The sequence below is a fragment of the Oxyura jamaicensis genome, unplaced genomic scaffold (assembly GCF_011077185.1).
Source record: "Oxyura jamaicensis isolate SHBP4307 breed ruddy duck unplaced genomic scaffold, BPBGC_Ojam_1.0 oxyUn_random_OJ68460, whole genome shotgun sequence".
Taxonomy (NCBI): Eukaryota; Metazoa; Chordata; class Aves; order Anseriformes; family Anatidae; genus Oxyura; species Oxyura jamaicensis.
In genome coordinates, this window is record NW_023308937.1 from 6,229 (window position 1) to 21,238 (window position 15,010).

Below are 15,010 nucleotides of genomic sequence, written 5' to 3' on the forward strand. Positions count from 1 at the left end.
TTTAACTACTGTATTGTATCGATAGCTCATTTCAGAGAGTGCAACATTTTTTCCTCCCTTCCAGAGGTCTGCAAAATAAAGCGGTAAACATATTCTCTTCAATATATAGTTCACTTGCAAAAAATATAGTATTTGCATAAATATTAAAACACATGATAAAGCAAAATATTTTTAATTAGTAAACCAATCATAAATAAATCCACCTAAAAATTAAACAGAACAAGAAGCTGTGTTCCTTCTACATGGATTTTTGTTAAGCATGTTATAATAGTCAACTTCACTGTCTAGCTTGGGACTGAAACAATTCATCATTGAGCACTCAACAATTCAGCACACTGAGCTAAGTCTTTTTTTTAGTTACATTTTTACATTTTCTTTACAAATGTAATACTTATGTACATTATATATTTTATTTCCACAATTCATTTACTTTAGTGAAATTCTACAACTTTCAAAGGGAATGAATAGTTTCTTTTAAGAAGAAATTCATATAAACAACCAACATACAGCACTGCCCTTTGACATCTCTGTTAAGAATTTGAATTTTGAAGGGCTACCATAATAAACGTAAGAAAAAAAGGCTTTACCTAATTGTATATTTCATTAAGAAATATCATCCCACATAGCTACATAGAATCACCAGCTTGCAATAAACAGAGCACCATGCTGCCGCACGTGGATAAACCAATTTAGTTTACTACTGAAAACAGCTTCATCATTCCTAGCACTTTTAGACTGAAATAAATGTGCAAAACTCTTCTGGAAATGTATACATCTCCTCCTTTAGCTGTAAAGTTTCCAAATCAGTGTCGATTACTGTACATTGTGATGAACAAACATCCACTTTTGTAACTTTCTATATACTTTTCTCAGCCAATGCTTCTATCTGGAGTCCGGATTTTTCTTCTAGTTTACTCCTTGCTCATCTACAAATCTGCTGTTGAATATGAAGTAAGAATTAATAATAAGAGAAAGCTGCTTCTCTCCGATCTTCAATTAAATGCGGAAAAAACTCTGTCTTGGCAGGAGTTTCATCTCTGAAAGAATAGATATTTTAGTCATTTAGCAAGAGATACACTGTAAAGTAAAGTAGAGGCATAAATTCTAATGAATTGCTTATTGTGTTTTGAAGTCTAGATTCAGCCCCAAGATACTGTAGTACAAATAACCCAAAGTCAAGAAAAAAGCCCCTGGAGTCTGTGATCACTAACAAAAAGGAGTATCTTTTTAACAAGCATAACATGGGAGAAAGGTAGGTGAAACAGCATTTAAAGTATCTTGTAGAAACACAAGAACGGAAGCATAAAAATGATCTAGTGTTTAGATGTAAGCAATTATGCTGATGGCAATGAATTCTGAAAGTGTTATATTAAATCCCGATAAAGATTAAACCCAGAAAAAAATTACATCTGTGTATACAGAATTTGAATGTTCCTTTTTTCCTCATTCAGAATTTACAGATCTCCATTGAAAGGTGTTTTAGATAACAGCACTCTATCAAGAGGAGGATATAGTATTTGGTTTCTTCTGATCTAGACACACCCACTTTTCAGTGTCAATTAGAAACTGTAAGTACGACTTGCCAATAATCACTCCGTATCTAACAGAAATACTTACTTTATTACTTGAAGAACTGGGCTGAAAGGTCTGTTGTTCCCTCAGCCAGGCTATGAAAGACCACGTCCTTTCTGAAGTAAGTGCAACTACCTCAGGGAGTTGTGTCTGGTTGAAAGTAATTGAAAGAAATTATCTTTTATTATCAGAACTATTTTAAAGAAAAGATCCTCATATTCATGACATGGCCCAATGACAGAATAACCACCATTTCTATTGTGAAATTACCATGTACTTCATATACACATTTTTTCTTCAGCTTAAAATACAATTCTGTAATACCTGTTTTATAGGAAGTAGTACACCTTTATCTTAAACTGCCTTTTAGGTGCAAAAGATTTTGCAAAGTGAACTCATGTAAACAGTAATCTTTTTAAAATGCTGCTTTCACAGTTTTCCTGCTATCTTTCCCTATCAACCACGTTCCTATATGTTGTCTTTTACACCATTGAAAAGATGAATGAAACATGGAGAAACAAAATTTGAATTGTAAGCGAAGTTCAATGCAAAGATAAGGGATTATTTGGTTGGGGAATGAGCTTTAAAAAATCCACCATCACAACAGCGCTTGTTTGAGGCATTCACTGAACTAAATACACAAACTCCAGGGTTGATATTATTTAACACAAATCTGTAACAGGGAGTATTTTTTGTGTTACATCCACTACTGCCTTTGTAGTAAATGAATGGGGAATATAATTTAAAAGCAAAGATGGCAACTTTGTATGTTACTTTTTTTCTCTAATTTTTCATTACAATAAATGCTATTTAACATCTCAAAAAAAAAAGCCATCCTTTGTTTATTAAAGTTTTTCCTGAAAACACTGTCAATTAATAATACCACTGGTAGATCAGAGGGAACAATTCTATCTTGCTAATACAAGCAAAATACAAAACCTTGAACAAGCAGTCCAATTTTATAGTAGCATTAAAGCTCACCACTCTTTCTGACCTGTTCTCAGAAGTACTGCTTTTCTTTTGCTTTTTCCCTTTGTATCTTCCTACGTTTCCGCAGTGCCTAAAACATTTTTGGTATTATTTGAATAATACCATTCAATTCAGAACTTTTCTAGAGTATCTCAATAGGGTTCATCCTTATCCCCCAATTGTTGATATCTTGGAACCACTCTCCACAGAAGAGGGAGTCCTCTCAAATTGCTACTTTGTTTCCCATAGAAGATCATAGACACAGGTTACAGCACAAAAATCCCTATGCCGAAACACACATTGAAGGGTCTTTGATGTTCTAATAGCTAAAAGCATTTTGTTTGTCCAGACTCATGCCTGTAAGCTGAGCAAAACCTAACTTTACTTGACATACAGACCTTTACATTACCCTTCACATACAGACCTATCCTCTAATATCATAGACCTGGTATATTACACCGCGTTCACTGAACGTAAGATTTCAAAAAAATCATATAAACAAAAACCCCTTCAATCTTAACAACTAACGTTTGTGACAGAAATGAATCAAGAAGTGATCTACACCATTTCACAATATTTTTGTAGGCCCAAATGCATTTCAAAACAAAACAAAAAAAAAAAAAACAAACCAATTATATTATTGAACATTTTTTTGACATTCCCTGAACACATTTATATTCTTTCCTTAAAACTAAGTGACAATTTATGTTTTCTATAAAGCTGGCAAGAAGTTAAATTGTGTTCATTTAAAAAAAAAAATCTAATTCACAGTTACATAATTAAAAACTGACAATTCAGAAAAAAATAGATTAAATACAGCTTCCAAATGTAAGCATCATACAGCATTGATCATTAAAATGCCTACCATTTTCTGTGGTACTGACGCATAGTTTGGGTATCCAAGGACATCTTTTATGAAGTTGTCATCACAGTTTTTTCCAATCCAAATATAAAATGCCTGTAGGATGTCAGAATCATTTTTAGTAAAGGCCTTGCATACATTTTAGAGAAAGAGACAAATAGTAATAAAATTGGAATATTACCAGGAAACACCAGTCATGCAAATTGATCACCTGAGAGCTCCAGTTGCAATTCACATCTCTATATTCATTATTTGTACACCGACTTAGTAATAATCGGTACCATTTGGAAAAAAGATGATTAAATGTCCAAAACCCAGTTAAAACACAAATACTGAAAGGATGCAGGCCATGTCTATATTGGTACAATTAATGTATGTTAAATAATGTCCTAAAATACAAAAACTAGATTTTTATAAAATCACTCCACTCTGTCAGTTACTGCACACTGACTTCCAATCTCAACAAGCTATAGTAAAGCACTAATTACCAGAACACATTAAAATAATTATTTTGGACATCTGAAGACAGAAACTAATTTGACATTCACACTCAGCCCCTGAACTTCAATGCACTTTCATTCTACAGTGCCATTACAGCAGCCTAAAAAATTCTCATCATTTCCACAGCATAACAGTTTGTGCAACTTAATCTCCATCTTTCTCTGCTAAGAAAAAGCTGCGAATCTTTTGGTTGGAGGAAGCCACCTGCTGGACTGAATGCACATTTGAGACTAGATACAGAAGTACTGGTCCTTTTTTTGTAATTCATTTGGCTATTAATACACAACATGGCATACACTAAAATCCTGCATGAAGCTGTAACACTCACAAGCAGAGAACAATCTATCGAACATCTACTTGTGGCCCATGCGTAGGGAATAAGCAAGAATCCTCAATCTGGTAGTGGCAGGTTGAAAGCACAGAAAACTAACGCAGAAAGTGGAGATGTCAGAAGAACTCCTCATCCCCGAGTTTTTTTCTTTTTAAAGCACACAAAACCAAACAGGAAAATGAATAGCCAGGCTTCATTTGCTACTTTAAAAGAGAACACGTGACAAGCTATGTGAAACTCACCCATGTTTGCTAAGAGGCATACAACTGCTTGTTCATCTGCTCCTGCATATACATCAGTCAACCAATTTATTACAGGCAAGCAAAGTGTGTGCACACAAATTCAACATTCACCTAACAAAAAAATAAATAGAAATCATCACACAGTACTGCTTGGTAGGAAGAGGTATCCAAATTCAGTCATGACAGTACATCTCCTCTGGTCCAAGATGCACTCTTGGTAAAAACACACCAGTCAGGAGTTTGCTGTAATGTCACTTCTCACTCCTGTCTCAAATTCTGAAATGCTCTGAAGTATTCAACAGAGGTTCATAACATGAACTACTTCATAATCGCCACACCAAGCATTTTGACTGTACAGATGAAGTACATCCTCCACATTAGAAGGTAGCTGCTATTCTTTACGCCCACCCAGTAGCATCCACCACTTTCATAGCTCTGTGATTTTGGATAAATTAAGTGCCAAATATGTTACTGCTTATAACAATGATATGCCTTTGAAGTAAAGTTGTTGAACAAGATGACGTAAAATTGAGATAAATTCATTTTTTTCCATCAAAATAGAGCTTATGAAGTTTTACATGATGTGACTAACTGCCAAGTAGGTTCCCTAACTTGGACAAGATTCCCCTAAGTTGTAAAGATCAACAAAAGGCTGTGCGAAGAGCTATACAAACATTACCTTATAAACAAACCAAACAAAAACAGTGGTCAATTCATTTGATTGCATTTACCTTTGCTGGAAGTATACAAAAGAGTTGTTTGAAAACAAACCAAGGATGTGCCAGAAAGACTTTCCTCAATGGACTGCATGGATTTGTACTGCAAATCCAGCATCAGGATTGACATTGGCAAGGGATAATAAATGAGGAGATCTGTCCTGGTTTCAGTTAGGACAGTTATTTTCCCTCCTAGTAGCTGGTAGGGTGCTATGTTTTGGATTAGGATGAGAAGAGTGCTGATAACATGCTGATGTTTTAATTGCTGCAGAGCACTGCTTATACTAAGCCAAGGACTTTTCAGCTCCTCGCTCTGTCCTGCCAGCGGGCAGGCTGGGGGTGCAGCAAGAGCTGGGAGGGGACAGACCCAGGACAGCTGACCCAAACTGGCCAAAGGGGTATTCCACACCATCTGACAGCATGCTGAACAATATATAGGGGTGGCTAGCCGGGGTGGGGGGGCCGGCTGCTCGGGGTTGGGCTGGGCATCGGTCAGCGGGCGGTGAGCAATTGCATTGTGCATCACTTGTTTGTACATATTATTATTATTATCATTATCATTTTCTATCTTAATAAACTGTCTTTATCTCAACTCACAGGCTTCACTTTCCCGTTTCTCTCCCCCATCCCAGAGAGGGAGGGGGGAGGGTGAGCGAACGGCTGTGTGGTGTTTAGCTGCCAGCCGGGTTAAACCACTACAAGATCGTACAAAAAAGTTCCCATGAAAAGTATGTATAGAAAGACCTAGAAGCTGATGAAATAATTCAGACAATGAGGTTGGAACAGCATGAAAAACTTCCTTCAGTAATTAAAACCCACAGTCCTTATGTTTTAAAAATAAAGTAAATATATTTATCCCAAATATTAAGCAGAATCAGTTATTATAGGAATCATCACACCTTTCAGAGTGATCCCATACATTTCTTACTCAATTTTGAATGCTCCAAACTGAACAATGCTCCTACACTACACATTTCAACTTGGTCGAAATGAGATGGTGCAGTCTTAACTAAAAACTGTAACAAAACAAACAAACAAAAAAAACAACTAATATCCAAATAGCAAAAGCTAACAACACATACTGATGTAAAGGTGACAAAAATCTGATTCTTCAGTGCAAGAAACAGACTGAAATTTAATCTTGTTGAAGACTAAGCACATTCCAAAAGACAGTGAACATGTTTTCCCATATGTAAGAGTATTTACAATATACCTTTTGTGCATCTTATGCGCATAACTGCCTCAAAACCAAGCTTCCTCGTAAGGTATCTTTTAAGGTCTTTCTGCAACTTTTCCGCCTGAGCAGGATTATGGACATGATGATAAGACGGATAATAATAGATGCACCCAGCAGAGTATTTGGACATGCAAGCTGTGAATGAAGAAAAGATGTTGTTAGAAGGTAAACCATGAGGTCAGGACGTTAAGATTATGTATAATGTTCTTCAAGTCCCATCTATATTGACTTTTTTCCTGATATGAACTGCATCTGTAAAACAACAAGAGCTGGCCTTGACTCAGGCCACTGAAGACATCAACAAGTCACTCCAATACACAGTTATCTCAATATCCACTTACTTCAATAACTTATCTTAGCTTCCAAGGTAGCACGGAGTGCTTGCAAGAATATTTAATGACGTAGACATAAAACTAAGTGTGTGTGCAGAGACAAATCCTAGTCTAATACTGAAAGGTGAGAACTGTGTTCTCCTCCTATGATTAAACTTTTTTTCCTGTCATCTACCTGTTTTGTATTCTCGAGCAGAAGAGTACTTTCTAGTTTAAAACTGAAAGCTCAGAATAAATTGTCTGATACCACCAATCCAAGACCCCTGTTCTTTACTGATATCAGCTTCTAAGTCAATTCCTATGCAGTATTAGCTGCATTTACAAGAGTGCATAAGGACTTACAAGATCAAAGAATTCCTGAAGCAGCCTGTGCTTTTCAAAGACAGACAACACTTTGGAGGGAATTAATACATATATTAGGCACTCCTTACCAAGAGAAGCTAAATCAGAATATTGTGAACTTAAGAGAAATAAATCCACAGCAGTCTGTTGGCCTGAACAGTCCAATGCCAACTTCATATAAAAATCCATAGCTGGACCAAGATGTTGGACCACCTTTGGTGAAAAAGTTACATGGGAAAGAATTAAAACAGTGATTGTGCTTCCATAAGAATTAAAGGAACAATAGATTTACTGTTCAATAGCAAAGTATCATAAGCAAGATTCATTCAAGCAAAATTTTATTTTACATTCATTTCCTCTCCTTTCCACTCCTCTCCTCCTTTTCTCTTCTCTCATGATGAGTTCCAGAGCTGGTTGCAAGACCTGTTCCCTACACCCGTTCCGAATTCTGCTACCCAGAATTCAACCCCACATCTGCTCACAAGAACTGGTCCCCAGGTGTGCTCCCCAGATCGAGTCCTGCTCCCCAGTCTAGACCTGCTCCCCCCAACCTGGTCCCCACATCTGCTCCCCATACTTGGTCCGCACACCTGCTCCCCGCAGTTGGTGCCCAGGGCTGCTCCAGAGACCTGCTCCCCACAGTTGTTCACCAGAGCTGGTTCCGAGATCGAGTCCCCAGAGCTTGTCCGCAAACCTGCTTCTAGATCTGTTCCCCATATCGCGTCCTCAAGTGTAGTCCTCAGTCCTGGTCCCCACACCTGCTCCCAAGATTGGGTCCCTGGAACTGGTCCGACGACCTGCTTCCCAGATCTGGTCCCTAGAACTACAACCCAGTTTTGGAGAGGAGTAGGTCCAGGAACCAACTCTGGGGACCAGATATCAGGAGAAGAGCTGGAGACCAGTTGGGGTAGCAGGTCTCGGGACCATATCTGGGAGAGCAGATCTGCTGAACAGGCCTGGTGACCAGTTCAGGTGACCAGATCTGGGAACCAGCCCTGGAGAGCAGGTGTGGGGGAGCAGGTCTTGGGATCAGTTCCGCAAACCACATTTGGAGATGAGCTGTGGGCAGCAGGTCTGGGGAGTAGGTCTGGTCACCAGGATCTGGGAGAAGTTCTGGAGATCAGGTCTTTGGACCAGGTCTGGGGACGAGACCTGTGGACTAGGTGTGTGGACAAGATCTGGGGAACACATCTGGGATTGAGCTCTGGTGACAATCCTTGGGGACCAGCCTGGGAACCAGCTCTGGGAACAAATTGTGGGGATCAACTCTGGGAAACAACTCAGTGGACCAAAGCTGCAGAACAGTTATGCTGAGCAAGTGTGGGAACCAGGACTTGGTACCAGCTCTGTGCAGCAGGTCAGCTGACTCACCAGGGTGTCGCTGGCCCAGGGTCTGCTGCAGGGCCTGGGGGCCTGCCGGAGGTCACCGACTGGATTCCGCTGCTGTTCCCGGGGGCCCACCAACTGGTGTCCACAGCAGGGCCCAGGGGTCACCTGCTGGGTTCTGCTGACCGCTTGCCCCAGAAACATACACCCCTAGCCTTGTTGTGCAAACCAACCCTTCAGAAACACATACCAGGTTCCCCAGAGCTGCTCTCGAGACCTGTTCCACAAATCTGATCTGCAGCTCTTCTCCCAACATCTCATCCCCACAGCTGGGTTCCCAGACCTACTGCACCGAGTTCATCCCCAGACCTGCTTCATACACCTCTTCCTCACATGCAGATCTGGTTCTGAGACCTGATCCCCAGATCGGGTCCACAGACATGGTCCCCAGAGGTGCTCCACAGATCTGTTCTCCCAGACCTGCTCCCCACCCCTGGTCTCCAGCTCTTCTCCCCAAAGAACCTTGTCCCCAGAGCTGGGTCCCCACAACCAGTTCCCAGACCTACTCCACAGAGTTGGTCAACAAGGCTGCTTCCCAGATCAGATTCCCCAGGGCTGTTCCCCAGAGGTGCTCTCCAGACATGTTCCCCAGAGCTGTCTCCAGTCCTTGCATGCAAACCTGTCCCCAGACCCAATCCCCACCTGCTCTCCAGAGCTTGTCCCAAAACATGGTCACCAGACCTGGTCCCAAGACATCGTACGCAGACATGATCCCCAAAACTGGTCCCCATATTGGGTCTCCCAGACCTACTCCCCAGACCCACTCCCCAGACCTGCTACCCAGAGCTAGTCCCCAGAGCTGGTCCCCAGGGACAGTCCCCAAGCTGGATCCCAGACCTGCACCCAAGAGGTGGTCCCCACACCTGGTCCACAGCTCTGGTCCCCAGAGCTGTTCTGAAGACCTGCAACCCAGAACTGGTCCCAAGACCTGCTTCCCAGATTGGGTCCCCACACCTGGTCTCCAGAACTTGTCCTCAGACCTGCTCCCCAGAGACCTGGTCCCCACACCTGCTCCACAGAAATACTCCCCACATTTGGGCACCGGCACTTGTTCCCAGTTAGTCCCCAGAGCTGGTCCACACACCTGATTCACAATCTGTTCCCCAAATCACGTCCTCAAGTGTAGTCCTCAGTCCTTGTCCCCGCATCTGCTCCCAAGATCGGGTCCCCAGAACCGGTCCAAAGACATGCTTCCCAGATCTGGTCCCCAGAACTACAACCCCATTTTAAAGCAGAGTAGGTCTGGGAACCAGTTCTGGGGACCAGATGTTGCGAGAAGAGCTGGAGACCAGGCGTGGGTAGCAGGTCTCGGGACAAGGTCTGGGAGAGCAGATCTGAGAAGAGTGAAGAAGACGAGATGAGACAAAATGAGACCTTGTGAAAATGTAGGACTCTGACAATAAGGAAACAGGAGGAGATTAGGTGTTGGGTGATAGGGAATGAAAAGATATGATTTGTTTATTAAAATAAGTTCTAATTGACAATATGCCCGCCTTTCCAAAAGCAAATAAAATAAGCTTCAGAGAAGTCTGGTTTGAATAAAACTATTTGAGATTTCTCTCCCAAATTCTTCTCTCCTCTCTTCTCCTCTATTATCCATTTCCCCTCCTCTCCTCTATAATCCTTCTCCTGCCTTCTCCATTCTTATCCTCTCTTTTCTTAACTTCTGGTCTCCTCTGGTCTCCACTCCTCTTCTCCCTTCCTATGGCGCCTCGCCTGTCTTCCCCGTGCCTGGCCTGTCTTCCCGACGCCTTGCCACTCCCTTCCCCTCCTATCCCTTATCCTCTCTTTTCTTCATTTCTCCTCTCCCCTCCCCTCATCTTCTCTTTTCTTAGCATCTCCTCTCCTCTACTCTTTTCTTATTCTTTCCTCGGCTCCTCCTCCCCACCCTTCTCCTGCCCCTCACTTTCCTCAGCTCTGACTCTTACTCTCCTCCCCTCCCCTCCTTTCTCCTCCCCCTCTTTCCTTAATTCCTCCTCCCCTCCCATCCTCTTTTCTCCCTTCTTATTCCCCTCTTTCCTTAAATCCTCCTCCTCTCCCCTCCCTTCTTCTCTCTCTTTCCTTAACTCCTCCTCCTCCCCTCTCTTCTTCTTGCTGTCGGGCAGAGAGAGGGGACCTCTCCCCTCCCTTCTCGCTGTCGGGCAGAGAGAGGGGACCTAGGAGTTGAGGAGCTGCCCGGGGTTCTCTGGCAGGCCAGGGGGCCTGGCTGGTTTTGCTTGCTGGCGTGTGCTGCAATGGCAGGGGCCCACCTGCGGTCACTGGCGTGGGTCCACCGTGGCGCTCAGGAGCCGGCCAAGGATGGCTGGTGGGGGTCCACCACACTGCCCGGTTGCCCACCGGAGATCGGCGTGGGTCCGCTACAGCACCCAAACCACCGAGGGTCTGCCAAGGTGTCAAGGGGCCTGTGGAGGGTCGCCGGTGGGGTCCCTCTGGAGCTGGACAGTAGGTCAACCCAGTCACTGAGTTGCCAACGCAGAGCTTCACAGTTCCAGAAGGTGCTCTTTCCTTTGACTGATTCCTTATAAGTGTTATCTACACTGGCAAAAGCAATAAACAGACTGTAGACAGGCACGGCCATGTTTGACAAATTTCATGTTCTTAATTTTATCATTTCAAAACAGCAGTCCACTTCTCTCTACATCTGAAAAGTAGATCGAAGCAGTCACTGAGTTGCCAAACATGAACTTGACAGTTCCAGAAAGTGCTGTTTCCTTTGACCCATTCCTCCTAAGGTTTATTTACTACTGGAAAAAAGAAAAAAAGACTCTGTGCCAGCTGCCCAAAGCTTGAGTACTCACCCAGAGACAGACCAGATGTCTTTCCCAAAAGAGTCAGGACAATGTGTTATTGCACTGATGGATCACCACATTAGCTACCATCACTAATTGCCAGGCAGGACAGCTCCAGGCCAGACACACGCATAAAAAGGCATGCTACAAACATCATGAACAAAACATAGGAGAAGAATTACTTATACTATAAGAGTTACTCACCTGAAGAAGAGCTGCACGCAATAAAGGCACCTACTACTAATATAGATTAATTTACTTTAAATGATTCTACTAGATGTTACCTTAAATAAATGTACTTATCTCTTTCAATGTGGAAACTGGAAACGCATCAACCCATAGCCTCTGACCCACCAAAAAAAAAAAAAAAAAAAAAAAAAAAAAAGAACCCTGCACCTGACTGCAGGAAAAACAAAGCACTTACCCCAAAGCACTTACCCCCAAAGAGCAGCTCAGGCAGAATGAGCTCTCTGATAGGACACCTGTGGCTCATATACCATTAGGTCCCACCTGGCACCCTGCCCCAATCACCTGGGAAAGAAGAGGGGCAAAGCAAAGGAAGGGATAAAGAGTGCAGGAGAAGCAGCAGCTGTATTTTTTATTTGGCTTAGCTCAATGGTGTGTGGAGTGTTACTAGAAGTAACAATTCCTGTGCTTTTGCTTCAGTTCTGATTATTGAAATGACAATATAACCAAGTAGGTAACTAAAACCGGTTCTAACTGTAATTAGCTGAAACCTTTCTTTACACTGGTAGAAATAATCTAGGAGTGTAACAGATTACAAACCACAAAAAAGCAATTCAATGTAGTAAAATAACTCACAGGAGAAGTAACATACCTTAGCAGACTATCTAAAAAACAAAAGGCTATGCAGATGGATGCAAAAAAGCCACCCCAATGAAGATTTGAGAAGGGTACAGACATTCTCAAAAGGTGCAGGGAAAAAATAGTGGCACAGTATAACCCAGAAAGGACATTAAGCAGATTTAAAAGATCTTTAGGACCTCAGGAGGGACCTGAGCAGAGCATGTAGGTCCTTGGAAAGGGGGGGGGGGGGGTGTTAGGCAAGGACTAGGAATACTAAATAGAGGAGAAAATGAGTGTTGTGAGCCTGAAGTGTGTGCAAGCATCATAAAGAGGGCTCCTAAGAGAAAACGGGGAAACAAAGGGAAAGCTGCTTACCTTTGAGAAGTCGTCCTTGATCATTGTGTCACAGACATTCGTCTCGAATGCTCGGCACACGAGTTTAGGGGTCCCTGTACATTGAAGGCTTACCTCTGAGAAGTCCTACATGGCTCCCCCTGCGTTACTGATTTTTTTTTGCCAGCAGGTGGTGGCAGAGGTTGCTACCGGCCTCATCCTGAGAACGGCAGACACCCTTTCGCAAACCGTTTTCTCAATAACGGAAGCAGTGCGAACTGCGTGGAAAATCACAAATGACAGCGACAGAAAAACGCACCCCATGTCGTCTTGGGGAGGAATTAACTGCCCTCAGCAACATGACCTTCCCGGCTAGGAAGCTGAGCAGCAATGTGAAAAACTACATTTCCCGGCATGACATGGAAATAAACATGGCCGACAGTAATCTCAAAACCCAAAGACCACGACTCCCAGCATGCTGTGGGTCTTGCCCTCAGGTCACCTGACTCTGCAGATGCCCTGGAGCCATCCCCCGACTTCTTGACCTGCAGCCCGACGCCCCTCCACACCCCCCGCCCGGGGCTTTCCCTGACCCGGCCGCCCCGCCTGCAGTATCACGTTTCCAACAGCAGGTGGCAGCATAGGGCGACGCACCACTACTGCGCATGCACGCCCCCCCCCCCCCCCCCCCCGCCGGAGGTACTGCTTTTTCGCCAGCTGACTCTGCGCATGTGTGGGAGCAGGCACGGCTTCTCAAAACGTTTTCTCCTTAACAGAAGCAGTGGGATCCGCGCGGAAAACCACACAGAAGCGGCAAAACGGTCCACTGGTGCGGAGGAAACAACTGCCCTTCCTACCTGTCTCTGTGTTGCTCCCGGCTTGGAAGCAACGTGGAACTACATTTCCCAGCATACCGCAGAAGCCAAAGTGGCTGACAGAGAGCTCGGAGCCAAAGACCACAACTCCCGGCACGCTGCGGGGCACAAAGCTTGGCAATTACTACAGTGCATGTGCATCTCCTCCTCCTGCAGCACCTCCTTTTCGCCAGCAGGTGGAAGCTGAGAGCGACGCGTCGCCTCAGTGCCTCTTCGCCTACAGCACCACTCGCTCTTCGGCCACCAGGTGGCACCAGGCGCCACGGCGCCAGCCTGCTCCATGCATGGGCGGAAGCAGAACGGCAGGCCCGGCTTCCCAGGCCGTCTGCTCGTTAATGGAAGCGGCGGGAGCCGTACGTGGAACACCACACGAAAACGGCAAGAAAAGGCACCCCTCTCCACTGGCGCGGAGGAAGTAACTGCCCATCCTAAATGGCCCCGTGCCGAGCGGCAACGTGAAACTACAGTTCCTGGCATCCTCCGGAAACCAACGTGGCTGACCGGAAGCCTGGAGCCCAAAGACCACAACTCCTGGCATGCTGCGGGGCAAGATGCTCCCAGCCACCTGACCCAGCTGACACCCCAGAGCCAAATCCGTGCTTTCTTGAAGCCAGAGGTAGAAGAATGGGAGCTTGCTTAATCACATTAAAAATAGATGTTGCTGAATGTCTTTGCTTACTACTGTACAAGTTAACATAAACAAGAAGTCTTGAGGCCCATCACAAAGGATGGTTCCTGACAAAAATGGGGAACCTGTCTCAAAAACCAGCTGAGACCAACCTCGTGGTTTAGACAAGAGCCGAGGAGCAGCTCAGTCTGCACAAAGGCAGGAGGTCAACTAGTGGTGATGAAGAAGAGTTATCAGCCTTCATCCCCACAATCCCTGGCAACCATCACCAAAGGTCACGTTACCGCAGTGGGAAGACCTATTGGCCCTCGCCATACAGTGGGACAGTTGGATGCTCTGGTGTAGAGCCCGTGTCAATTTCATGTGAGTTAGCTGCAACCTCGTTGGACTTGTTGCAGCGTAATAGTATGTCAATTCAGGCTGCGCTGGCTGGGTATTCTGCTCAGGTGGAAGCAACACGAACCTCCCCTTGGTCGATGATTGCAAAATTTATCACCATACTGCCGGTAGTCCCACTTGCCCAGCAGCCGCTGAGGGCCCACACAGTGTTCACCAATGCAGCAGGGTCAACAGATAAATTGCCGGTGGTGTGGTGGGATGGGATCAGATGGAATCAGGAGGTCAGGCAAGAACCGGGGGTGTCACTTCAACAACTGGAGTTGAGAGCTGTGTTGCTTGCCTTGGCACGCTTCTCAAACAAGCCCTTGAATATTATCACAGATAGCCAGTATTGCTTTTGATCGGCGCAGTTGTGTCCCTCCTATACAACACCCTGCACCGTAACTGCTACATTATTATACAATGCCATCTCAAAAAGACCCAGGCCTGTGTTTATCATACATAGTCACACCGACATCCCTGGATTTATCAAGGAGGAAAACCGGCTGGCAGATGCTGCCTGCTATGTGCTCGGATGTCGGGTCGTGACCAGAGTCAGTTACACACCAGAAGCCTTTTCCCCCGTATCCCCGGGTGCCAGCACATGGATGACTCACACTGAGGCTCACCTGAGGTTTCTTACAATGCCTCAGCACTTTTTCATGACTCACAGGTAAGCGCAAAGTGGTCTGCTGATGCCACCTTGCAAT

The 15,010-nt window shown here is 44.3% G+C and overlaps 2 long non-coding RNA genes across 2 annotated transcripts; both read right to left on the bottom strand.

Annotated features, from left to right (window-relative positions):
- Nucleotides 1-253: 253 nt before the first annotated feature.
- LOC118159185 lies at nt 254-3,796 on the bottom strand. Its single transcript, XR_004747042.1, has 3 exons — nt 3,407-3,796; nt 1,618-1,722; nt 254-1,037 (listed from the first exon to the last, which is right to left on the bottom strand). It is a non-coding gene; the product is annotated as an uncharacterized LOC118159185 (long non-coding RNA).
- Nucleotides 3,797-5,893: 2,097 nt separating this feature from the next.
- Nucleotides 5,894-7,399, bottom strand: LOC118159184. The gene is made up of 3 exons (XR_004747041.1): nt 7,194-7,399; nt 6,407-6,565; nt 5,894-5,937 (listed from the first exon to the last, which is right to left on the bottom strand). It is a non-coding gene; the product is annotated as an uncharacterized LOC118159184 (long non-coding RNA).
- Nucleotides 7,400-15,010: the final 7,611 nt, after the last annotated feature.